The sequence below is a fragment of the Myodes glareolus genome, chromosome X (assembly GCF_982192425.1).
Source record: "Myodes glareolus chromosome X, mMyoGla1.1, whole genome shotgun sequence".
Classification (NCBI taxonomy): Eukaryota; Metazoa; Chordata; class Mammalia; order Rodentia; family Cricetidae; genus Myodes; species Myodes glareolus.
Window position 1 is genome coordinate 14,670,081 of NC_142053.1, and position 26,202 is coordinate 14,696,282.

Genomic DNA, 26,202 nt, shown 5'->3' on the forward strand with positions numbered 1-26,202 from the left:
GAGGCTGGGAGAATCTGTGTGTGTTCAAGGTCAGCCTGGTTCACGCGTAGCATGTTCCAGGACAGCTAGGGCTACAGACAGAGGTTGTCTCAAAAAAGCAAAACAAAACAAAGATTTGTCTTTAAAAATTAATGTTGATGAAAAAGGAAAAAAAAATGATTGGATTTTTTGAAAATGAGTAAAACTGTTACAGTTCCAGTTCCCAGAGCATGCAGAAGACTGCAGATCGCTACTCTTTTGTGAGTTTATCCCTAAATAAACAAATCTTTGTTATATTCCACTCCGGGCTATTGTGGACCTCTTTTGTACACAAACATAAAACTTCAGGGACTGTTGTAGGACAAGACTTTCTTGAGATACAACACACATATCTACTCATTCCAAACAGGAAGCCCACCCCAGACCAAAGGGGATACCACCAGAGTCCAACTTGGTGAGCCATGAGTTTTATGGGAGTTACTTACAGGAATATGGGTGAAGGGTCACATACAGGAACAGAAACATCTCAAAGACAGCTGCATCACTGAAATCCACCCAAGCATGGTGACAGTTCACAAAACTGGGAGCCTGGAACACGCTACAAGGGCCTGCACGCAGTTCAACAGGTTAAAGCGTGTCCTTCCCAAATGACGCAGTTGATCTAAACTCTCTTCCAGGCTGCTCTGTGGATCTCAGCTTCTTCTGGAAAGCTGGTCTGGTCTGAGAATTTTCTTTTCAGCTTGTCTTGCGACTGTCAGCAGCCTGTTTTGCTTACTCATGCAAGGGAAGGGCCTAATGAATCTGGTCAGTTTCCGGGACTTTCTGAAGCTGTTTTGAGTTGTTTATTTTCTGTCTTAAGAATGTCTCTGGGGGGTAAAATGTTTCAGTCTCAAGTAAACTGCTACACAACAGGGACCCTTTAAATAACCTGGACACTGAAAAAATCTTCTCACAAGTATAACTAGAGTTCCAGGAAAAGAAAGACAGATAAGCAGGCAAAAGAATTTTTGAATAATGGCACCTCAGATTCTCCCAAATTCACTAATTAACAGATTCAAGAGAACTGAAATCTAAATAGGATAAACATTAATAAAATTGTATCTTAAATAATATTGGTATTATCATTTTACAACATCTCTATATACAAATACACAGGTACATGCTTGAATTCATATAATCCCATAGGTGAAATAGCAGAGATACAAATATAAAATCAAAGGAATTCATTGAAAATAATGAAATTATCAGCTTGAATTTGAAATATCACTATACACGCTTTAAGAAGGAAGAACAGAAGAACCCTTTCTAAATGCCACACAGTTCCTAGTTCTGTTTGTGGCAATAGGCCTAGAAATAGCCACAGTAGGAATCCCCCACCCTCAGGTTGTGTGGTCCCTGGCTAGCATTCCATACACCTGGCTGTCTCAACTTACTGTGTGACTGTGGATGACTTTGAACTCCCGATCCTCCTGTCTCCACCTCCCTGGTACTGGATTACAGATACACACCACTATACCCAGCTTTAGAGTGAATTTTAATACCTTATTTTCCAAGTATGGAAGAGGCTACTAAACCTTAATGAGATCTGGCAAAAAGGAAAATCAATTTCAGCAGACTCCTACTGGCTTCAAATGACACAAAAATTAGAATGACTCTCATAGGATGAAAGACAGTGATTATTAACAATTTCATAGATTTAAAACATTGGAATTATTGGAGCATCTGCCCATTATTTTTTAATTGTCAAATAAAGGGACAATCAAACACCTATCCTGTCTTTTCAATATATATTCCACTTCAGGGTAATTACCTAGGCAATGAAGACATCTCTCACTGTAGAAAACTGTAGAAGGGGAATAGACTTTGAAATCCCCATGGTCTGTAAAATGGAAGAGATAGGAAGTGATTGTCATGAATTATGGAACCAGGTGCAATGTGAATAGGAAAACTAATAAATGATGGGTCAAGCTACGAACACCAAAACTCACTGATTGATTAACTTTTGTATCATTAAGGTGAAATGATCAGAGAATATGTTTTCTATAGTACAGTACTCCATACAAAATCATTTTGTCAGTTAATAACTAATGATATGAATGTAATAAGCCTTTGTGTAGAATTTCAGAGGTATATGATATCTAGAAGAGCCATCTACACAATATCACTAAGATGTAATCAACTAAATCTCAGTATAAGATATGAAAGAACAAATAAACTGGTCTCTTTGACAAATAAATCACATCAAAATTGAATAAGGATACTCTGTTATGACATAGGAGGAGAGTAAGAGTCATACCAAACAAATGCAATATATGGATCTTAACAGATCAAACGAAATTTAGAAAATAAAAGTAGGGCAGGGACTAATTTCATAAAGTTCTTGGCTTGAATGCATGAGGCCCTGGGTTAAATTTCCAGCACTACAGAATCAGACATGCTTACCCATACCTGTAATTCCAGCACTTGGTAAAGGCAGGAGAATCTTGAGTTCAAGGTCATCTTTGACTATATCACGAATTTGAGCCCAGCCCAGGTTGCATGAGACACTCTATACACTCTATCTCGCTTTCTCTCTCTCTCTCTCTCTCTCTCTCTATATATATATATATATATATATATATATATATATATATGTGTGTGTGTGTGTGTGTGTGTGTGTGTGTGTGTGTGTGTGTGTATCCATAAAATGTCAACATGGAGTGTAAGATACTAAAAAGGTATTAATACTCTATTGTTATACCTTTCTTGCCTGTCTTACTGGTGTCTGGTGGTTACATATACAAAGACACCATTTTGTCCAGGCACACATTGACTTTTGAAGTAATGAGTAAGCCTACTCCTCAAAAAAGATTATCTTTGATGGATTAAATCATTAGGTAGTAATTTGGTGAATAATTTCATAATGGATGGATTAGGTCATCACTGTCAAAACCAACTATTTTTAATATGTGTAAAGTGATACAACCTGGCAGGCTGTACCCCAAGAATGGATGGAACAGGACCTAACACAATACATATCATACAACAAGTGCTCAATAAAGTTTTAATTTCAGACTGTTGTCATGGCCATGAAACCCATTCTACCCTACCACATTGCTTGAAGCATCCCTTGAGCAGAGAGCGGTCCTTTCTCACACTGCTGTTGCTGCCGCTGTCATTCCCATCACTTACACTGCTACATCTATTACTGATATGGGAGTCCCCTCTGTATGCTGTGAATGCCATTGGTTGTTGCAGGGTGAGGGCCTGCTTGTTTGTCCTGGCCACCCGGCTAGCTTACACCCGAAATAACGACACAGAAACTGTATTAATTAAATCATTGCTTGGCCATTAGTTCTAGTTTCTTATTGCCTAATTCTTACATCTTAATTTAACACATTCCTACTAATCTGTGTATTGCCATGTGGCTGTGGTTTACCAGGTAAAATTCCTAGCATCCGTCTCCATAGCGGCTCTCCCTTTCTCTGCCTTTTTTCCTCCCAGTACTAAGTTCTATCTTTCCTGCCTACCTAAGCTCTGCCCTATCAACTAGGCCAAAGCAGTTTCTTTATTAATTAACACACAAACAGAAAAAAACGCCTACACCAATTGGTTAATAAAGACACAATAAAGACAGATTCAGATAGAAAAGACCTCTAAATGGGTCACAGTGTTGGATAAATGTACATAGGCTTGGAAGAGAGAAGAAAAATGATATAGACAGTTGTAAAAAGAAGTAAATGGTTTAGAAATGAAGATGGACACTTAAAAGAAATTCCACATTATCTCAGAACTGAGTATAATAGGAAGTTATTTATTTAAAGATAGAATCACAGATTATAGTCCTCTGCACAAATGGGAAACAGGAACCGAATCATGCCGCTGGAAGAGAGGTCAGATCTGCGCTTTACATTGGCATATATAGTATAAGAGGCAACGCCCAAGTTGGTGGGTAACTTAAAGGCTAATGGCTGTAGGAATTCCTACAGTATAGAAAAAACACAGACAGTCAAAGATTAAAGGAATAAAGATAATAAAATAAATATTAAAAAGTAATAGAATAAGAATAAGACGCCATGTAAGATGAAATATACACAGAGAGTCTGGATTATGTATATTATTGTACTTTCTTTGAATTTTTTGACTGTGAAGGATCTAAGTACAGACAGATATTTCATTGTAGAGGCTGCTAAGCTAAACCAACATATATATTTTAAAGGTATCTTGATTTCAGAATTTGAGTCTAAGGATAGGTTACTTTGGAAAAGAGGTTCTTTTTTTTTCACAGAGGATGAGAACTTGTGGATTGCTTTCAGACTAATATGATTTGATGGACCAAGAGCCCCTAAAAAGTCGCCTTGAACACCCCTCAAAAAATTACTTTGCCTAATATACAGCAGGAAGAAGTTTGGAGAAGAACTACACACATATTCTCAAATATTGTTTGTAACTGTTTCTTTACATTTAAAAAGGGATATGCTATAGAGATTCGTATTGTTATGGATCTTGGTAAATTGATACAAGCTTAAGATATATTTTGCTATATGTATATTTCTGCTCTTGATTAAGGTATTGTGTCTGTTCAGCTCATTTTAAAATGTAAGGTATAATTAAGAAATTTAAGTTAATAGATATCATCTGTAATAGTCAAGCTTGTAGTCATGTTAGTTAGGTTTTCTAGATGTACAGATATGTATTTCAGATAGATATTCTTCAAACCTTTTATAGACTAACAAAATATGGCATATAAAATGTTTTAAGAACTTAGAACTTTTCATGACAATGAGACACATCTTCTCCTGGCAGCACCAATCTACTTCAAGAGGAAGATGGGCATCAAAGAGGCTCCTTATAGAGTTGGTTAGCCATTTAGACAAGAAACTGCTCTTGCATGGGCTGTTTGATGAGCTGGACGTGCAGGACCTGCAGAGATATGACTGATGAACTTTGCTAAAGGTGAAATGACCCGTCAAGGTTCCTGCTTCATGAAAGAGTCTATCAGACATTCTGCAGGACACAGAAAAAGGTGACTGACAAACTACCAATATAGGCAGAACTGTCTCTGAAATTTCCTGCTTCATGGAAAAGTCTGCTGGATACTATGGGCCTGTAGGCTGAAGATAGATGGCCAATGGTACAAAAGAACTTGGGGTGACTGTCCAGGCAGTGAGATGTCTCTGTCAATTCTAGAGTTTTGGGAGCTGCTTACAATACACTTCCTGTTTACTTAGGTAATATTATATTCTTCTGGAGTCTTCGATGGAATTGAAGAATAGTAATAATATAGCTTTTTTGGTTATGATAAGAGATAAAGCAGATATAAATATTATAACTGTAATTCTTGCTTGATAACTGTTTTGTTATATGTAATTCTGCTACATTAATGTTAAAACCTTCCTTTTTATTTAAACAGAAAAGGGGAGGTTATGTGGGAGTCTCCTCTGTATGCTATGAATACCATTGGTTAATAAAGAAGCTGTCTTGGCCTGTCATAGAGCAAAAGAATAGAGATAGGCGAGGAAAACTAAACTCAATGCTGGGAGAAGGAAGGCAGAGTGAAGAGAAGCCATGTAGCCCCACCAGAGACAGACTCCAGAACTTTACCCGGTGAGCCACAGCCTTGTGGCAATACACAGATTAATAGAAATGGGTTAAATTAAGATGTAAAGTTAGCCAATAAGAAGCTAGAGCTAGTGGGCCAAACAGTAATTTAATTAATACAGTATCTGTGTGGTTATTTTGGTTCTGGGCAGCCAGGATGAACAAGTAGCCTCCTAACAACATATTACAAACTCTGATATGGCTCCTATGACCTGAGGTTACCTCTCTCTCCTTGCTCCATCTGAACAAACTTTTTTTTTCCCTTCCCAGCATGATAGCTCTTTCTTATGAAGGTTGGCTCATAAGTCCACATTGCCTCTCTATAGCTCTTCAGGTGGGCACCTACATAAACCAGGGAGGAAATGACACCCCAGAGATGGGCTAGAGTTGTCTGCCACCCTGTGCTTCCCCACAGGCTATGCCATATCCTCTACAGAACAACTTTTTCTATCAAAATGGCCATATTCCATTCTCTCCTGTCTCATTACGGCTTCTGTCTTCCTGAGATAGTCCCTTTACCACCAAGTTTCCTTTGTACATGATGGGAGAGGAGGGGAGGAGTTGATAATCTTAGTGCATCTTCATAAAAGGACCCTAAGGACTGCCACATCATAGGATCCTGGGGCTGTAAATGCAGATTGGTCCATCTAGGACTCCCACTGCCCATACAGAAATGAAAAGCTATCTCCTTCTGGAACAAATATTAAACAAGGGGTGGCAGCAGCAAACACAGGTGGTGTTTAGAATGAAAGGAAAGAGCTAAGCAAGTGGATTAAGGCCTTTGCTGTGAAAAATGAAGCCAGGCACTGGTAGTACAAAGGCTGCTGACGCTGGAGCAGTGAGTCACACCGCAAATGGAACACAAACAAGGGCCCAGCACAGCAGCACAAAATCCTGCCCTTCCATAGAAAATTCCGGGTGAGGGCCAGCTAGACAGCTATGCAGGTAACAGCTCCTGCTATAAGCTTGATGACATGAATCCACATGGTGGAAGGACAGAACAGACTCCTAAAGGCTGATCTCTTCTCTACACACACACATGCACATGTGCACACACACACTAAATAGATAAAATAATTTTAAAATATTTAGGTGAGGGGTGAAAGCAATGTATTAGAATGTATTATATGCATGCGAGAATTATTATTTATTAATATAAAATCTTCAGGGGGAATAAAAGACTTTTACTTTTTCCTGAAAATTAATAATAGAAAAGATACAACATTAAGCAGCCACAGTGTAAGTATCTAATTAAATTGCTTGAGCAGATAAAGGGATCGAAAGAAGGTAGATGAACTGAATGACTGCTAGACTACAGAAAACATTACTTTCCATTAAGTATTTGCATGCTATTGAATATCAAGTTACATTTGTGCTATTATTGCTATCAGAATTGTTGTTGCAGGGCTGTGGCATACTTAAGTTATGTGTAAGGCTCCTTCTTAGCTATGTGTTTGCCTGTGTGTTTATTCATACACGCATGTGCACTTGTTATATGTGCCCGTGCATTTGTTCATACATGCCTTTCTATTATTCATATGTACCTGTGCATTTTTCATATGTACCTGTGCATTTGTTCATACGTGCCTGTGCATTTGTTCATATGTACCTGTACATTTGTTCATATGTACCTGTGCATTTTTCATACATGCCTGTGCATTTGTTCATATGTATCTGTGCATTTTTCATACGTACCTGTGCATTTGTTCATACGTGCCTGTGCATTTGTTCATATGTACCTGTGCATTTTTCATACACGTCTGTGTATTTGTTCATATATGCCTGTGCATTTGTGCACATGGATCTGGAGGCCAGAGGTCTACACTGAATACCTTCCTCCACCCTTTTTCCAACTTACTTTTGACGACATGGTGTCTTATTAAACCAGGAGCTTGATGATTGGCTAGAATAGCTAGGCAGCAAGCCCCAGGGGTCCTCCTGTCTCTGCCTCCACAGCACTGGGGCTACAGGCATGAAGCACCAGACTTGGATTTTATCAGAATACTGGGGATCGAAGACAAGTTCCCATGCTTGTGTGGCAAGTACTTTACTGCCTGAGTCACCTCCCCAGGCCTTCATAGCTCTTACTTGGTAAAAATCCACCTCCCTTAATCAAAAACTATCACTCATTCTTGATTGCAGATAGTCAAACAGTAGGTACATTGCCTACGAGCCAGTGAACACCAAAGTGATCCCTTCCATTTTGTCCTCTCCTAATGAGTAAACAGAATTAGAACATCTTCCCCAAGTAAGTTAGGGTTAACGCTTCCTTCCCACACACTCACAAACCAAGAAAATATCTGTCAATAGTGAATTCTTTTTTTTTTTTTTGGATGATTTAGAAACACCTTATAATACTCACTGCAAACTCTCTGTGCCCTCAGGCAGGAAACCTGCAGTTAGTGTTCCCCAATACATTACACACTGGCCCCTTACACCAAGCCTGCAGACTTGTGCATGTGTGTCTCAAGGAGGCTGGCTGGGGGCATGGCCATTGCCATTGAAGCAGACCCTCACTTATTTGTAATAAACACTTGTCAGACAAAAAGCAAAATTCTCAAAGGCTGTTTATTGCACTACCAATATCCTTGGGGTGTTGTGTCAGGCAGTGTAATTACAGGAAATGTTTCGACCCTGCTTCTTTTTGGACTGCCTGGCTGCGAGGCCCACGGAGTGGGCCATAGTAACCACTCTTCATTTTTTTCTGGGCCATTGTAACCCTAATGAGATCCATTCTGATTGCAATTAGAATAGTGCGCAGCAGGTGAAGCCATATGGAGCATGGTCATCTTGAAGCGATAGCTGAAAGGGGGCTTTTGTCTACCCAGCTTTGTACATGCATTTTTGAAAATCAAGCCACACCTGGTCCTGCCATGGCCCCTGCAAAGAATAGGAATTTCTTAGTGCTGAAGCTTCAGGCCATGGCTGTCACACACACACACACACAAAAGAGAGAGAGAGAGAGAGAGAGAGAGAGAGAGAGAGAGAGAGAGAGAGAGAGGTATCCCAGTAGGCTTTTCCCCATGCCACCCCTTCATGCCATTTCAATGAGCTGGCTATCATAAACGTTTCACAAAAGTTCCGGTACAGACGGATTCTCAGGCCCATCCTAAGTGGCAGATTGGAAAATGACAGAAGCAGGATGACCCTGGAACTCAAGTTTCTGACTGCAGTGCCTAAGTGTTTCCCATGACAAAGGGACGTTGCAACTGAAGTTTCAATTCTGTTTTGTTTAGATATGTTTTATTGTTTTGCTTGTGTGAATTAATTGCCACAAAAGGTTCCTTTATCCAGAGGGTCCTGAAACTCTTTTTGTGCTGTGTTATGTGATAACTGAATGGGGACAGGTGCTGATTACATAAAGGGCCCCCGTAGCCCACCTGCATTTGTCCTCGTCCATTCAGAAGTGGACTGGTTAAAAATCAGATCCCAGAATCACATGTAATTGTGTTTCATACTCCTTTCTAGGACTCCTGTGCTGATTACAGTCTGGATAAACTGAGGTTTGAAAAACTCTTTCACTGCACATAATGACTTTTTTATTGGAACCACGGTGCCCTGTCTCTTCCCTTCTCCACACTCTTCACCCTGCTTCCCCTCCACATCTGCCCCCACTACAGCTAACCCAGCCAATATAAGATAGATAAAGGAGACTTAGAGTCCACAATTCAGGGTCACATTGGTCTATTAAAGCCTAACAAAGAGTGAAGCTTTATGCTGAAGAAAACAGGTTTACCTTGAATTTGTGAATTGAGAGGCTTTTGAAGGAGCCAGAGAAAACCTTTAATATTAGGCAAAACCTATTATTCCATAGGCTGCAATAAAACAGTATTTAATTCTAAGTGGCCACGTGGCCTAGCATACTAACCCCCAGAAGAATGTGCACTATGCAAAGAAAGGAGCTTAGCTTCTAATTACAGAATTTAATTATTGAGTATAATCAGAAGAAAATTACAGAATTGTGCATTTGTATGCAAATATATAAAATGACTGATAAAAAGATAAAATATTTTCAAAGATGGGAAATTTACTCTCCTCAAGACTTCCATGAATCCCTATGGAGTTCAGCCCTAATCTTGTGCCTACTCTAAGCAGGTAATGACCTGCCCAGGTTTCTGCTCCAACAGTCCTTTCTTCAAACCACTGTTACCACAGGCAGACTCACTCTTACTCCAAGTTAAGAACCAGTGCCATTAGCTCCTAGTCATGGTGGTATTAAGTTACCATGTTTAGAGCAGTGGTTCTCAGCCTTCCTAATACTGTGATCATTCAATACAGTTCATCAGGCTGTGGTGACCACCAACCAACAAATTATTTTCATTGCTACTTGATAACTGCAATTTTGCTACTCTTATGAATTGTAATAATAAATATCTGTGTTTTCAGGTGGTCTTAGGCAATCCCTGTGAAAGGGCCATTCAATCCCCAAAGGGTTGCAAGCCAAAGGTTGAGAACCACTGTATTAGAGGGATTTGGCATTGTGTCAGTCAATGCAGCCAGCCTTGCTTGACCTTATGCCCCAGTGCTAGGAGCTGGCCTTCTGCTTTACTGTCAAAAGGCCAACTCCCTTGCTTTGGTCCTGTAGCCATGCCACTGCTCCGAGTCTGTGGACCTGTTTCTCACACTCAACTTGTTCAGTACTTCAGGAGAACAAGGCACAGTCCCTAAGGTCTCCTCTGGACGTATAGACACCTCCTCCCAAAATCCCACAGTATGTCTACAGCCTGCTTTCCTGGAGCTGTCTGTCCACACTGTCTAATGTCATGTTCTGCAATAGTACCTCATTCCACTGCCTCCCGCACCAGTGAGCACACCAATGAATAACTTAGTGTCCTTGTCCAAATATCTGCCAAGCATCATGAGAGTACTGTCCTCCATAAGAGACAAGCTGACTCGAGTGGGCTAGATTTAACAGCTTTCCCTATGATAGATATCTCTACCCCAACCTCAGATTCACCATCAACAGATTATTCATGGATGAAACTCTTCCAAACAACCGTTATAACATGAAAACATTTGTACAGTGACAAAAACAAGGTTTTAAAAATATAACACATATAATTTTAATGATTTTGAAAAGCAATACATAGATGAGAAAAAACCAAAGGATATATATGAATAAGGTGAGGATGGAGAAGGACTAGCTACACAATTACTAGGTCCTAGTGCACAATGAAAACATGTGGATGCTTGTGCAAAAAACTACTGAGACTATGAGGGCAGCAACAAATCACTAAACAAAATTCAGAATTCAAGGCACTTGGCTTTGGGAGTTTCACAGGTTTCAAGGGGGCATCTCCATTTGCTCATATCAATGTAACCATTTTCTTTTTTTGTATTTTCTTTATAAATCCTATAAGCAAACACCCATTAATTTTATTGCTAGAAAATATCGTGATTCGACTGCTGCACTCAGGAAAGTGAATCCTACATCTCTCCTGGGCAGCACAGTAGAGCTGACCCTATTGATTGGGGAGCAAGTGAACTCCCCCGCCACCGAGAATGTGAACATGGGAGACCTAGCCCTACCCCTCATCTGCCATATGGTGGCATGGGCAGGAGAGAGACCTCCCACACCCATCAATGCTGGAGGCAGGTGGGAGAGCTGGCCCCAAGGTCATAAGAATGGGAGAGCTGGCCGTACCCCTCATTAGCTGCAGCAGTTCAGAAAGTAGCCCTTATGCCAAATCTGGGCAATGCAGTAGAGTGAGCCATGAAGGTGTAGGTGTAGAAGAACTAACCCCGAGGATGTGAAAGCCTCAGAACAGGACAACTGGTTCCACTCTTACTCATCTCTGCAAGGGGTTAACAAGCTTGGGCAATGCAGGAGAGCCCACACTGGTGGTGAGGACAAGGGAAAGCTGGAAGGCCGACCTACTCTACAACTACCCAGGCCCAGAGATAGGAGCTGGCCCACCCCCAATATCCACTTCATCTGTGATCTGCTGGAGCAAGTGAAGGAACCTGTAGTGCAGACCCAAAGTTGTAGGATCTCCATATAAATGGATACTGCTCGTTTGTTTCCTGGCTGCCCAGGCCCAAATAATCACACAGAAACTATATTAATCACAACATTGCTTGGCCAATAGCTTAGGCTTCATATTAACTAACTCTTCTATTAATCTGTGTATCGGCACGAGGCTGTGGTTTACTGGTAAGGATTTGGCTTCTGTCTCCTTAGACAGCTACATAGTGTCTCCCTGACTCTGCCTACTTTCTCTCTATAGCTCTGTTATAAGTTCCCACCTGGATTTATTCTAAGTCATTGGCCAAAACAACTTTATTCATCAACCAATAACAGCAACACATGTACAGAAGGATATCCCACATCATCTCCATGACACAGAACAATAATAGGATAACCAGGAGGAATTCCAGTGAGAACCCAGCATCAATAGTGTAGCAGAAACTAGAGGCCTCGAACTAGACCAATGACTCTTTGCAATGAACACTTGTAAGTAAAGATATAAGAGCACAAAGGAAAAATCATATTTTTATCTGCTCTTGTATGTGCGTATGTGCATGTATACAAAAGGTCAACATTGTTTTTTGTTTGTCTTTTGTCTTTTTTTTGTAATTTTATTAAATTATAAAAAGTTTCCATTTACGCCCCTCCTCCCAACGCCCTCCCACTCCCCCCCCTCCCTCTCCTCCTCCCTCTTTGTCCCCTAGGGAAGTCAGGGTCTCCTGCCCTGTGGGAAGTCCAAGTTCCTCCCCCCTCACTCCAGGTCCAGGAAGGTGAGCATCCAAACAGACTGGATCCCAAAAATCCACATACTCTACCTGATTTAATTTAGATGGGATCTCTCACTGGACCTGGAGCTCATTGATTGGTCTACACTGACTAGCCAGCAAGACCTGGAGATGCTTTGGTTTCTACCCTCCCCCAACAAGTGTTGAAATTACAGACATACTTTGATGCTGTGCCCAGCTTTGCACATGGGTTCTGAGGATCTAAAGTCAGGTCTTCACGCTTGTGCAGCAAGCATTTGACTGACAGACATCTTCTCAGCCCCATGATGAGCAATTTTTAAAGGAACCAAAGTTAACAGGTATTTACCCATAATTTAAAAAAAATGTTCTAAAATACTGCCCATATCTATCACACTCTGTGAGGACAGAATCAAGTGCACAGAATAAAATGGAAATGCGGTTTGCATCCAGAACAAGGCCACACATAAGGAAAAGAAAAGAATGCCCCACATCTCAGTAAATTATTAGGTTCTTGTACAGGTAAAGAAAAAAAAAAGATGATTTTGTAGGAAGCAAGATTCACAGTAGTAGTGCAGTAATGTAGCCCTACTGAGGAATAGACGACATCTTGGTCATGCAATGTGTTCATCTATAGTCTGCCAAGAAGTGAGAGCTGTACAGAGATTAGAACTCTTAACAGTCTCATTTGTCATTGATTGCTCATTCTCTCAGAAAATGACTTACACATGGTATTCACTCAGCAAATATCTGTTTAATACATGGTATGTACATGGCTGCAGGCTTGTTCTAAATCTTATTGCTTTGTATGTACAGCAGAGAAAGGCTTTATTAATAAATGAGACAGTCCGAGTAACAAGAATGGTCACAATAGTAAGACTTTGTATTTTTTTTAATTCAAAAGGAGTGTGAAGCTTTAATTCTTAATTATTCGGTTTCTTAATTATCTAGTGTTCATCCCAGAGGAGACGGGAAAAAATATCCAACAGGGTCCATTGTGAGCAACACACTTATCTACATCTCATTAAGACAAATCAATTCTTGGGAATTCCCCAGAAGACAGATGGTCTTTCTACTCAGCTTCAAGAGGTGACCCCAAGTACTACACAATTTCAGGGTCATTCTGAAATTGTGCTAAAAATTCCTCTTCCCACATTTTCTGTGAGCAAGTGGGAAAAGAAAAAAAAAGGAAAGCAATTATTGCAGCACTGTGAGTTGAGGAAGGCTTCCATATGGATGCTGGGTTGAAAACAGCCTGCTGCCTTCTCCATCCCATATCCCGGCTCAGGCAACACATGTACCCCGTGGAGCAGAGGGAGCATCACTATAGAGTGCTCCCTTTCTCTTACAAAGTCCTCCAGTGCCAAGGGATCCACCTTATCTACAGGTCTCACATAATCCCAAACATGGTTCAGTTTACCTCTTCACAGACAAGAATTGTTTACAATGTTCCAACAAGGTGAGCTGCAGGTGTTTTCTTTGCTAAATGAAAGTGAGAAATACATAGCTGCCAGTATAATTCAACTCATAACAAGAGCACTTACCAGCATGCTGAAGGCTGCAATCCCTACCTGAGATCCTAATTTCAGTTTCCAGCACTGTAGGGAGAGGAAGAGAGGGAGAGGGAGCGAGGGAAGCAGCAAAGCAGCAGAGACTACTCATCTCCAGTCAAAAGGAATAGCAACCTGGGACAATGTTTGGGAGCCTTTTCTTACTACTTTCCTATTGCTTTGTTAAACACTGTGACAAAAAACAACTTAAGGGTTTTTTCCCTCAGGCTGCTGGGAAGATAGAGGACGTTCAGACTAAGTGTACTTATGAAAAGCAGCCCACAGTCTTTCAAAACAAGAAGCGTGTTCTGCTATGAGAACACGCCAGTAAAACTCCCTTAGTGCTTAAAAAAAAACCCTCTAGGCTTCAAGATGCCCAAGGAGAGCACCTACGCAGACAAGAAATGCGCCTCACTGGTAATGTCACCACCTGAGGTCAGATCCTGTCTGGTGTTGTGACCAAGATGAAGATTCAGAGGACCATTGTCATTGACCAGGACTATCTCCATTACATCTGAAAGTTCAATTGCTTTGAGAAGTCACACAAGAACATGTATTTCACATGTCACTCTGTTTCAGGGATGTACAAATTGGCAACTTTGTCACGGTGGGAGAGTGCAGACTAGTAAGCAAGAATTCACTATGAGACAAGATTGACCTTGAACCCACAGAGATCCCCCGCTTCTGCCTCTAGAATGTTGATATTAAAGGCAAGCACTGGTGTGGGAAATCCTTATGTGTATGTGTTGATTTTATTGATTAATGAATAAAGCTGTTTTAGCTAGTGACTTAGCAGAATAGAGCTAGGCAGGAAAACTAAACTGAATGCTGGGAGAAAGAATGCAGAGTCGGTGAGACACCATGCAGCTGCCAGAGGAGAAAGACATGAGCTGCCAGCTGAAACTTTGCTGGTAGGCCACAAGCCTCATGGTAAAATATAAAATGATAGAAATTGGTTAATTAAAGCAATATGCTTAAATGTTTGGTCAAGCACACTTGACCAAACTTGTGTATTTGGGTCTGAGCAGATGGGAAACAAACAAGCAGCCTCAGCCAATAATGCACCACCATGTCTAGGCCCATTTGGTCTATTAATGACAGGAATAAACATCATGAGATCTTGGTCCCTGATCATAATAACATTAAAGTCAATCATATGTTCAAGATATATTTCCTCTCTTGATATCCCTATGCATGGGCTCCTGGATAGTGATGAAGGGGCGAGGTCAATCAGTAGTTAAAAATTAATCAGACTAGCTTAATATAAAAGATATAGCTTTAATAAACAGAAGAAAGGAAAACTTATACCAGGGTCCCCACGTTCCAAGAACGCAGGGGCAAAGAGGAAGCAGCAAGTGCACTTCGATCTTTTATTTGTTTTGTGTGGCCCCAAGGGGACACACCCTAAGCAGAAAGTGCTTGGCTGAGGTTCCCTATCATAGTGGTAATTCAAGAAATAAGTTGAAATAAACCCTATGGGACCCTAACAAAAGGCTGTGCTTCATGCCTTCCCTCACTGTAATGAGCCTAGTTCTTTATAGCACTAAAGAGAAGTTAGCTGACTACAACAGTTGGTGCTAGGAACCTTCTCCCACTGCTTCTGGTTATGAAAAGTGGGGGTTGGGTGTCTTCTCTCTGATAACCTTGGGAAATAGTAGTATTATCTGCTAATATTGAGATAGTCTCCAACAACCCTATGAACTAATGAACACCAATGTTTAAATCATATCTGAGATGTAACCTGTACAAAACCATTATGCTTGGTTCTTGTGGGGTGACAGAATACACTGGAGATACAGAAGGTAAAGTTAATGAGGTGCAGAAGGTGAAAAATTTGAAGAGAAAGAAAAAATAAAGAATTTAGAACTACACTCTGTGGTGTATAAAGGGGGTGACAATGCAAAATTTGTAAAATAAAAGGCTGTAAAATATAGGGAAAAGTCTAAACTCTTTTAACAATCCCATGTGTGCGCACATAAAGGTGTGTGCAGTTGCAACTGTGACTAGACTATTGTCTCTCCAAGGTCAGGAACAGACACCAACTATGTCTGCTTCCTTTCAGTATCCCAATCCGCCAGGAACGATCCCTTTTGCATCTGCCAGCAGATAAAATGCTGACTCTACCAGCTGTACCTCTCTCTACAAGTCAGCCCCTTCTTCCAGCACAGTAGACCTGAGACCTCACCTGATCCACGCACCGACAGTAAGACATCACACCAGCTTCGGGTTGGGCTCTACCCTGACTTAACAAAGCATAGAGCAGCTGTTTCCATTTCCAGATTTGATGGGACAACAACACTGCATCTCTCATTTTTATTGCTGGCTGCAATGGTGTCACAGAAATCACTACCATTCTATCCCAAAGAATCAAAACAATAAAGATTTATTCAATCTTAAAAGAACCACTGAAGTAGTTATTTCCCTGTTTATAAATTAGAAGATTCAATAAAACAACCTGCTCAGATCATCAGAGAAAGGCCGACTAGAATGCATACCATTGCAGTTCACCCACCCGCCTTTCTTGGGACTCCTTAAAGGACTACCCTTCCAGAAGTAGACAGGCTGCCTAATCATTGTAGTCTTCCAAGGAATGGGAGGAAATGGCTTCAAAGACAAGAGACTTCCAGTGATTAAAAATAAATAAATAATAAAGAAAGAAAGAAAGAAAGTTCATGTTGGGTAAACTAAGCTGCATGGAGACCCAAGTAACAACGACACAGATTTTATTCACTACTGTATCCCCATAGAACAAGGCAGGTACTTGGGGCCTATCTGTTGAAGGAAGGGAGAAATGATTGTTTGATATCTTGAAGACAGCTTTTGGCACTACAACCTCTTTCTGAAAGGCCGTTAATGTCATCGTCCTCCTGCCTCATCAAACAGACAGAGGATCATGGTCTTAACTGTGTGTGAACTTTTGGGAGAAAAAAAGGAAGACTTGAGAGATACATTAACAAGCAACTAAAATTGAGTTCTGATTGTCTTTGTTGACCTAGAGGGTGAAAATAAATGAGTAGTAAAGCTGATTCTTATTTTCAAATAAATTAAATGTTCAGAAATGTGTGTTTGTTGCCCACTTTTAACAGCAAACTCCTTTCTTAAGCCAGAGTCCAAGCCAGTCTCCTGTCCAAGTTTTCTGTCATGCCTTTTTGTCTAGTCTGTTCAGCTATTTTTAAAAATGTTGAATATCAACAAAGGCTCTCAGGCAGGCATTGTCAACTTTTATATAAAGCAATCTTGGTTGAATGAGAAGATCCTAGAGCTTATAGTCTCCTCTTCTGTGCTGCCCCAGGCTGGGCTTGAATGTGTGTGACTGATAACAGGACACATTTCTACCTTTGTTACTACATTCCTGTTCCATAATTCATTGGCCACTCTCATTGTAGAACAGATCTTTATGGCAACGTGGGCAGGACAGCAGGTAAATGCTTTTAGGGGGAAAGTAAGTGCCTTGTAGGGCTCTTCAACCAGACACAGGATCATTAGGGGCTGTGTTCTCTCTACCTTGTTATTGTGATATGGGCTTCTGGCTGCTTCAGCCAGGTCCTCGGCCCCCACCTTCGGGTAACTAGCTCAGAAAGAATGTTTTTCAACAATTTGCAATGGCATTTCATCAAAATACTTGCCCTAAATTAAAGGTAAAAATGTTGGAGGCTGACTTAGAAATGGTTTTCTTGCCTCATGTTGGTATGTGCTCCCTTCAAGAGGGCTCTGGGAGCTGCCAGTATACAAATTCCTTCATGTGTAGAGGGCTCCTAGGCTCAGAATATGTTTTTTTACTATGGTTTTATACAAATGAGGGTCCTAACATGGGCTCAGGATGGTGGTTCCAGATAAGTTTCACTTAATATTTCTGAAATTACAAACTGAGTGTTTCAAAAAGAAAGATTGCAAAACTGAACTCACTGTGATCATGTGCCATAAAAATTTGAATTTGGGCAACTGTGTGCACTCAAAAGTACCCTCAGAAGAGCTAAGGAATCAAGTAAAAATAAGCATAATATAAGAAAAGGCTCAGTGGAAAGCTGAGCGACATACTCAGGAGGGTGCCAAAGAGGAAAATTGTGAGTTCTAGGTCAGTCTTGACTACACTGAGAGTTCCAGACAAGCAAAACCATATCTCAAAAAACGGAGATGGACAGAAAGGAAAGAGAGCAAGGGAAGGGAATTCACTGAATTATATAGAAAGGATAATTTTGCTTTTCCCATGTCATCTCTCCTGCAATTGAGAGCAGTGCACAATGAAAAGATGTGCCGTCCACAAGGAAGAAAGAAAAGAGAATATAGTCCTGCAACTTGTTCTTCAATTCCAGATCCTTGAACAAACAAGACATTGGACATGATTCCAGAACACTGATCCTGGCTCCAGGCCAGTAGTATCTGTCAAGTGATCCTAAACTAGAAATAGGCAGGCAAACTCTGTACAGACACTGAATTCTGCCCACACCATTGTTAGCCAGTTGTAGTGAGCTTCAGTTTCTGATAAACCTTAATAGCAGGCGGGCTATGGGAACTGTGTGCTTTGTGGACTTCATCACTATCTCAGCTTCAACAGCAGTGAGGTTCCAGGCTGGTGCTGATGCAGACTTGGAGGCCACAGGATTGTAGCTTATATGTTTCCAGCCATGATTGAGGGTGTCCTGTAGAAGAACAATAGCTTCTACAGCCATGGGCTTCTGGGTCATATTAGAAAGGCTTTCTGGAAGCCATAGACAATTTTACTATTAACAGAGTATTCCCAGAAAATTTACAGTCAGAGGAGAAAATGAAATGTAAATAAATGAAGAAAACAAATTTATGGGACATCAAAACAGTAAATGTATAGACTATTGATACTCAAAGAGTAATACAAAAATTTAAAAGAGTAGAAAGCTTATTTAAAGGAATAATAGGTTGGGTGATATAGTTCACCATATAAAGGCACCTGCCACCAAGTCTGATAATATAAGTTTAATTCAAAGGACAACATGAAAGAAGAAAACTGACTTTTGCAAGTTGTCCTCTGACCTCTACACATGTGTCATGATAGCCTGTACACACACACATACACACACACACACACACACACACACACACAATAAATGTAATAAAACTTAAAAGAAATAATAAGAGAATGATTTCCAAACACAGAGAAAGATGTAAATATCCAAGTATGGCACAGCCAAAGGTCACCATTTAGATTCAATCAAAATGAAACACCATACAATGCAAGATATATCAAAGATCAAAAACAAAAAGAAGATCCTCAAAGCAACAGAACAAAAAGGTTGTATTAGTTATCATTCTATTGCTGTGAAAAAGACACCATGACTGAGGCAATTTATAAAAGAAAAGCATTTGATCGGGGGCTTACTTACAGTATCAAAGGCTTAGCACATGATCAATATGGTGGGATGATGGCAACAGGTAAGCAGGCAGGCAGGCATGGTGTTGGGGCAGCAGTTGAGAGCATCCATCCTGGAAGATAGAGTACAAGACAGGGTCTAGATTGGGTTTTTGAAACCTCAAAGTCTTCCCCCAATGACACATCTCTTCCAACAAGAACACACTTCTTAATTCTTTCTAAACAGTCCACCATTTGGGATCATACTCCGCATATATGAACTTATGAGGACCTTCTTATTCAAACCACCACACACATTAATAACAAAAAAGCAAGGTCCAATACATTCAGTTGCAGACTTCTCAACATAAACCCTACTTGACAGAGAGGAAGAAAATGCATTACCAAATATCTTAGGGTTACTACTACTGTGATAAAACACCATGACCAAAAATCAAGTTGGGGAGGAAAGGGTTTATTTGCCTTATACTTCCATGTCACTGTTCATCTTTGAAGGAAATCAGGATAGGAACTCAAACAGAGCAGATGCCTAGCAGCAGGAGTGGATGTAGACTCTGTGAAGGGATGTTGCTTATGGGCTTGCTCCTCATGGCTTGTTCAGCCTACTTTCTTATGGAAACCAGGGCCACCAGCCTGGGGAGTTGCCCCATTCTTATTAGGTTAGGTCCTCCTTCATCAAACACTAATTAATAAATGCCCTACAGGTTTGCCTACAGCCTGATCTTATGGAGACCATTTCTTAATTGAAGTTCCCCCCACTCTCTGATGACTTTAGCTTCTGTAAAGTTGACATAAAACTAGCCAGCACACCATATGAAAAAATTAGTGCCAAAAAAGAAGGTTGTGCCCAGCAAAGCTGTCATTCAGAAATGCTTTCCCCAAAACCAAAAGGAGTTTATCACTATCGGATCTGCCTCACAAGAAATTTAAAAGTGGGTGGGGTTGAAAAAAAGGAATTATGATAGTGATGATGGTATAGCAACACCAAATATATTGCTGGGTGGTCATGGTGCACACTTTTAATCCCAGCACTCAGGAGGCCGAGGCAGGCAGATTCCTGTGAGTTTGAGCCCAGCCTGGTCTACAAGAGCTAGTTCCAGGACAGGCTCCAAAGCTACAGAGAAACCCTGCCTCAAAAAACCAAATATATATATATATATATATATATATATATATATGTATATATATATGTGTGTGTGTGTGTGTGTGTGTGTGTGTGTGTGTGTACATATGTGTGTGTGTATAACAGATCGTATTGAGTGAAGTAAGCCAGACCCAGAAAGACAAATGTCTCAGGTTCTCACTTGTTGGAGGCTGCTATCTCCAGATCTTTAGATGTGTGTACATAGCCTGTGGTGAGTACAGAAACAGAAAAGGAAAGTGGTGCCACTGCCAGGATAGGGGAATTGAGGAGCAAAAAAGAGTGGAATAGCAGGGTGCAAGTGATCCCATCATGGTAATGGGAACGGGGATCTTCTTATGGAGGGAGAGGGAGGTCAGTACAGAAGAAGGTTGGACGAGGATAAAGGATCTGATTGGGAGAAGTTAGAAAGGCGGTGCTCTTTAGGAATTAGGGAGGGAGATAAACACAGAAGAAGGTTGGAGGGAGGTAAAATAACAATATAGATGGTTGAAAAATCTATTATCTATCTTTTAAAAAAAACCTATAATGTACTTAATTCAGTCCTCTAGAGGTGAAAGGTAAGTCCTTATTGCTGCAGGTATCAAACACTTTAGAAATAGGATCCAGAGGTCTCTAAGTTGGAATTATCTAAATTGCCTCTTCCATGAGGATTAAATTTCTTGGTACCAGAAGGAACCATGCAAGCTTCAAAAGAGGAAGACAACCTATAGTCCTACCCAGCTTATGATGCTTATGAACTATGTCAACAACTAGGATGGCATGATAACCTTATGAATTACCTTATTGCTAACCAAAAGTTCTCTAATTAGATCTAAGACTCTCTCAATGAGATGATTTCAATACCTAGTACTGGAAACATAGCAAACTGCTCAGTGCTGGTGAAATCATGGTTATTGGAGGAGAATCTACAACCATGAATTTACTAAACCAGTGTAGTCCCTAACAACAATCTATAAACATCTGTCGTGCCCACAGATAAGTGAAATCTTCACCACTCATCAAGGAAACTTCTCTTTGCAACAGACAGAGACGATTACCGGAAACCACAAGCAATCAATACGTGCAGAGTTATGGAGCTCAGTCCTAATGGATACCTCTACAAAGCACTCCCACAGATGAGACTCAGGGAACACTGGAAGAGGGGACAGAAAGACTGTAAGAGCCAGAGGACCAGGAAGTTTGCTGTGAAACTGTGTCTTCTGGTAACATCAGAAGCTATCCCCATAAAACCTCACCAACATGATCATCCAAATGCAAGCAATATGTCACACTGCATGGGGAAAATCCCACAAGGGCTCAACACTACACAAAGAACTACAGTTGAGTCAGTTGGCCCTCCTCAGGGAAGAGAGCACCAATTAGTTGTTCAGTGCCATATGGTCAGCCTTGAAAGCATATATACAAATAACATTATATAAACGCAACAGGTTTTATTTGAAAAGCAGGGTCTGTGTGTTTATGGCAAAAATGCACTTTCAGCTGAAGAAAGCAGGAGAGGACTCGACCAGATTCAGCAGCTCAAGGACCAAGCTGCATGATTCTCTGCCTTGCCAGCACAACACTCCAGGAGCTGGCATCAGCTGATGGGGGCAGCAAGCAGAAACCATCATCATTTGTTAGGAGGAATGGGGAAAAAGTTGGAAAAGTTAAAGGTTGGCTGGGATGGAGCAGCACACACCTTTAATCCCAGCACCTGAGAGACAGAAACAGGTGAATCTCTGCGAGTTGTTCATGGCTGGCCTGATCCACATGCCAGTTTCAGGCCAGCCAGAGCATCATAGTCAGATTCTATCTGCAATGCCCCCCTCCAAAAAAAGCTAATGGCTGGAGTTTTACTGCTATAAATGCTAGCGAGAAGTCCAAAAGTTCTGAGACTTTGGAGACACACAAGTGGAAAGCAATTAATGGGCATCCTTCTATGAACTAGGGATACAGAAGGGGTATAAAACACAACCCTTACTCGCTCTTCCTTTAATTCTATTCTCCTCCTTATGTATACATGTGTGCCACACTGCATGGGTGTAAGTCAGAAGATAGCATCCAGGAATCAGTTCTTTCCTTCCACTTCGTTGAGGTACAGTCTCTCTTGTTTCTGCCTCTAGGAGCTGCACACTCCAACCTGGATAGCCCTGGGGCTTCAGGGAAATATTCCTGTCTCCAGTTCTCTTCTAGCTGTAGAAGTGCTAAATGGAATTACAGATGTCAGTCAGTGCTCAGAGCATTCCACATTTTTATATGAGTTCCAGAGATCCGAACTCAGGTTTTTCGTGAAAGTACTTTTACCCTGGTCCAATCCTTAATGATTCAAGTGTGGTCCACAGCCCAGCAACCTGGATATCATTTTGTTATAAGCTCATTATACATGTAGATCTCTTGACTCGGATCCACTGGATCGGAATCACTGTTTTTGTTTTTTCGAGACAAGGTTTCTCTGTGTAGCTTTGGAGCTTGTCTTGGAACTTACTCTGCAGACCAGGTTGTCCTTGAACTCACAGAGATCCTCAAACTCATAGAGATCCGCTTGCCTCTGCCCGTCAAGTGCTTAGCAAATCTACATTTTAACCACACCCCAAGGAGATTCAAAAAGGCATTTATGTTTGAGAAGCACTGCACTAAAGAGGGACAGCAGACTTTCCCAAAACTAAAGAGGTTTTGCAGACAATACCCAGTCAGTGCTATTACTCCTAACTCCCTTCCTGCCTGAGTCTTTATAATCTATTAAAATCTAAAATCTGGCTGTAGGTGTAGCTCAGCTGGTACAGTGCTTGGCTTGGCTTGCATGCACAATGACCTGGATTTGATCCCAATACCACATTAGCCAGGTTTGGTGGCACACACCTATAATCCTAGCACTAGGAGGTTGAGACAGGAGGTCCTGAAATTCACAATCATCCTATACAGTAAGTCCCAAGGGCAGCCAGGGATGTAGAAAACCCTGTCTCACACACAAACAAACAATAACCCTCTCCCTTGCCAGAAAAATGTAAACTCCATTCTTTGCTCACAATCACTAGTGGCATGGAGTCCACAGGCCTGCGCAGCTGTGCTTCTCTAAACCATAGCCCAGCTAGGAGGCAAAAGCCTTGGGATCAAGTTGTGCAGGAAGAAATGCTCCTGGCACAAGAATTTCTCTATATGACAATCTTTGCATCTGTAAAATGGGGCCAAGAGCTGTTGAGAAGAGAAAATAAGATGATGTGTGCAGAAGCACTTCAGACATAAAACTGTCACTCTAATTCATTCCATTAAAAGGGAGAGAATGTCCTAGAATGGAGTACAGTTGTCCTATTGACCTACACAAGTCACCTATCCCCAGTGTTATTGCAGCCCAGAAACGAGGCAGTTCGGTTAGTTCAAACCTCAGAAAATAAAAACGAAAAGAACAGGGCTGGAAATCATCAGTCCATAAAGACCCCAGCCACGTTTTCCTTCTGTAACATCTTCTTCCCTTTTCTTTTTTTTCTTCTTCCCTTTTCTCATACTCTATAGTTACTCTAAATTGGCTTTTCACTTGGATTCCCCTACTTATCTAATCTGTGCCCCAAATCCCCATGATCCGATTGACCACGGCATATTTGTATCAGTTTTGTAGGGCTCACCATGTATTTTTCGCTTGTGCTAAGTGCTTATATACATTAAAGCATTATCCTCATAACAGCCCTGTTAAGTAGCTATTATTACATCTAATATTTTACGGATGAGGAAACCAATTCAAAGAAGTAACTTGCCCAAGGTCTCACAGCTGTGGCAGAGCTGGAATTCCAAAACCCATGCTAGCAATAGCAAATGAAACCTGGCTGAAGATGAGAATGATCGCTGAGATTTACAGAGAAGCAGGGACATGAAGGGTTAGACCGGGCTTTTGAATGCCATGGTACCCTCTGGCCAGGTGGAGGATAGCATTTCCGAAATACAATGTGCAGAGGTGACAAAAGGCAGGGGGTCTGACCACGAGGGGAGAGGTGAATAAATAAATTCTCTCTTTTCTCCACATATGTAGTTAAACTTTTCCAGCCTGAGGAGACAGATTTGCAATATTATAGTCACCTCTTGCTGCAGGGCAGTCATGTTTTGTTATTGAAAAGCTGAACACAGCCAGAGTGAGGTACTAGTGACATAGGCTATCATGGAGAAGCGAGCCAGTGCACAGAAGGCCCTGAGAGTCATATCGCCACTCCCTCTGGTTGGTCAAGGTTACTATTTTGCCTTTCTGACATACTATCAATTATTCTGCCAACAGAGATACTGAACCTTTAGTTTTCCTATAATATAAGAAATTGACTTTAATTAAACCATCAGTAACTTGAACCTAATTATTTCAGACAGTATTTAATTAATGTTCCATGGGTACCTAACATAATTAAGGTTCCTTTAATAAGACCTTCTGTGACATTAAAATATATGACCTTTATCTTCCTTATCTACCACATTCTGACAACTCAGATTTGTCATTTTCACTAAAAGGTACAGTTTGATTAAATAGAACAGGCCATAAAATTAATCTGGCAAATTATACTTGTTTGTTTCCTTTTTTCCTCCCCCCTCAAGGCCTAATAAGTTAAGTCTTTTAATTAGCAGTACCGATCCAAGTGTTCATACCACCATTTTACTTTTAATTTGTCAAAGTGTTTCTTTTGTACATGAATTTTTGTGACCAAAGTAGATAACAACTATCCTTTATTAATCATGGTGAAAGGCTCAACCTTTAAAATTTGAAAAAGAATGAGCTGTTCTTTACTTTAACAATGACTAGTGATTGTCTTAAGATGTCCCACCTTTAATAAGAGGCATCAGTTTCTAATATTAACAAGGCAATCTAAATATTTCCTTATTGGCAATAGTAGCAAACACAAGGTTCCTCCTAAAGTGACTCACAAGGAGGTTTATGTCCTTGTCACCTCCAGTTCAGAAGCTCCCGGCCACCCAGCATTATCAATGTCCTCACAGCCTTCTACCCTCGAACTGTAAATGTGCAAAACCTGATTACAACAGAAAGGAAGCTATTGGTCTCATGGTAAATTTGTAATCTGCTAAGAAACTACCTTGCTTTGGTGTTAGGGGTTTTACTTTGGAAGTTGAGAGTTTGCCTAGCATGCACAGTGCCCTGAATTCAATCCCCAGCACCAAAAATAAAAAGAAAGAAAAGAATTATCTTGCTCAATAAATGTGGAGAAAGGTACGCTAAAGAGAAACACAATTTAAGTGGGAATCCTTAAAGTCCCCATCTCCCTTTCAAGACTCCCCCCAAAACCAGTATAATTTTAGCAACAGAGGCAACAGACTACTGCTTTCTCTGAAAATTTTGAGGTGTTTCCACTATAGAAAACAAAAGTTGGGAAGGGAGAAAAGTCTCAGAGATGAAAGGAGAGGGTGCATAGCCACTCTGAGATTTGCAGAGAGCCTGAAGCACACCTCTCCTGACTGTGTAACTGAGAGAGAATTCCCAGTATAAAAGACAGTGGTTGTCACTGTTTTGGTGTCCAAGAGATCTCTCTGCTGTGAAAGTAGCCTTCTAACTCCACAATAATCAATATGGTAGCCAGGCCATACTTGAGATGTGCCTAGTGCCTATCTTATTGAATGAAGGCAATGTTCAACAAGCTCATCTACATCTCTGCTCACACAAGGAGAGAATGTACAGAATAGACAGCCAACTTGGGAGATGACTTCCTTTGCTGAGTAATGTCATACCTGGGGACTAACCTCTAAAGCCTAAATTCAAGCCCAGATTCTATCAGTTCATTTGCACACCTTTCTCAATTTATACTACTTCCTTTCCATAAGTCTCTAAAGAACAATGCTCACATATGTTGGTACTGTCATTTCTCACTGGTCCAAGAACTGATAAAACTGTTATGTCATGGGAAGTAGAAAGGAAGAAGTCAAGAAACAGG

At 40.8% G+C, this 26,202-nt stretch overlaps 1 long non-coding RNA gene across 1 annotated transcript in view; it reads right to left on the minus strand.

Moving 5' to 3' along the window:
* LOC146889251 (uncharacterized) overlaps nucleotides 1-26,202 on the minus strand; it is a 60,482-nt gene that overhangs the window by 27,024 nt on the left and 7,256 nt on the right. Inside the window, exon 2 of the long non-coding RNA XR_015000310.2 lies at nucleotides 19,178-19,277. This is a non-coding gene — a long non-coding RNA (uncharacterized LOC146889251). The remainder of the gene's footprint in view (nucleotides 1-19,177; nucleotides 19,278-26,202) is intronic.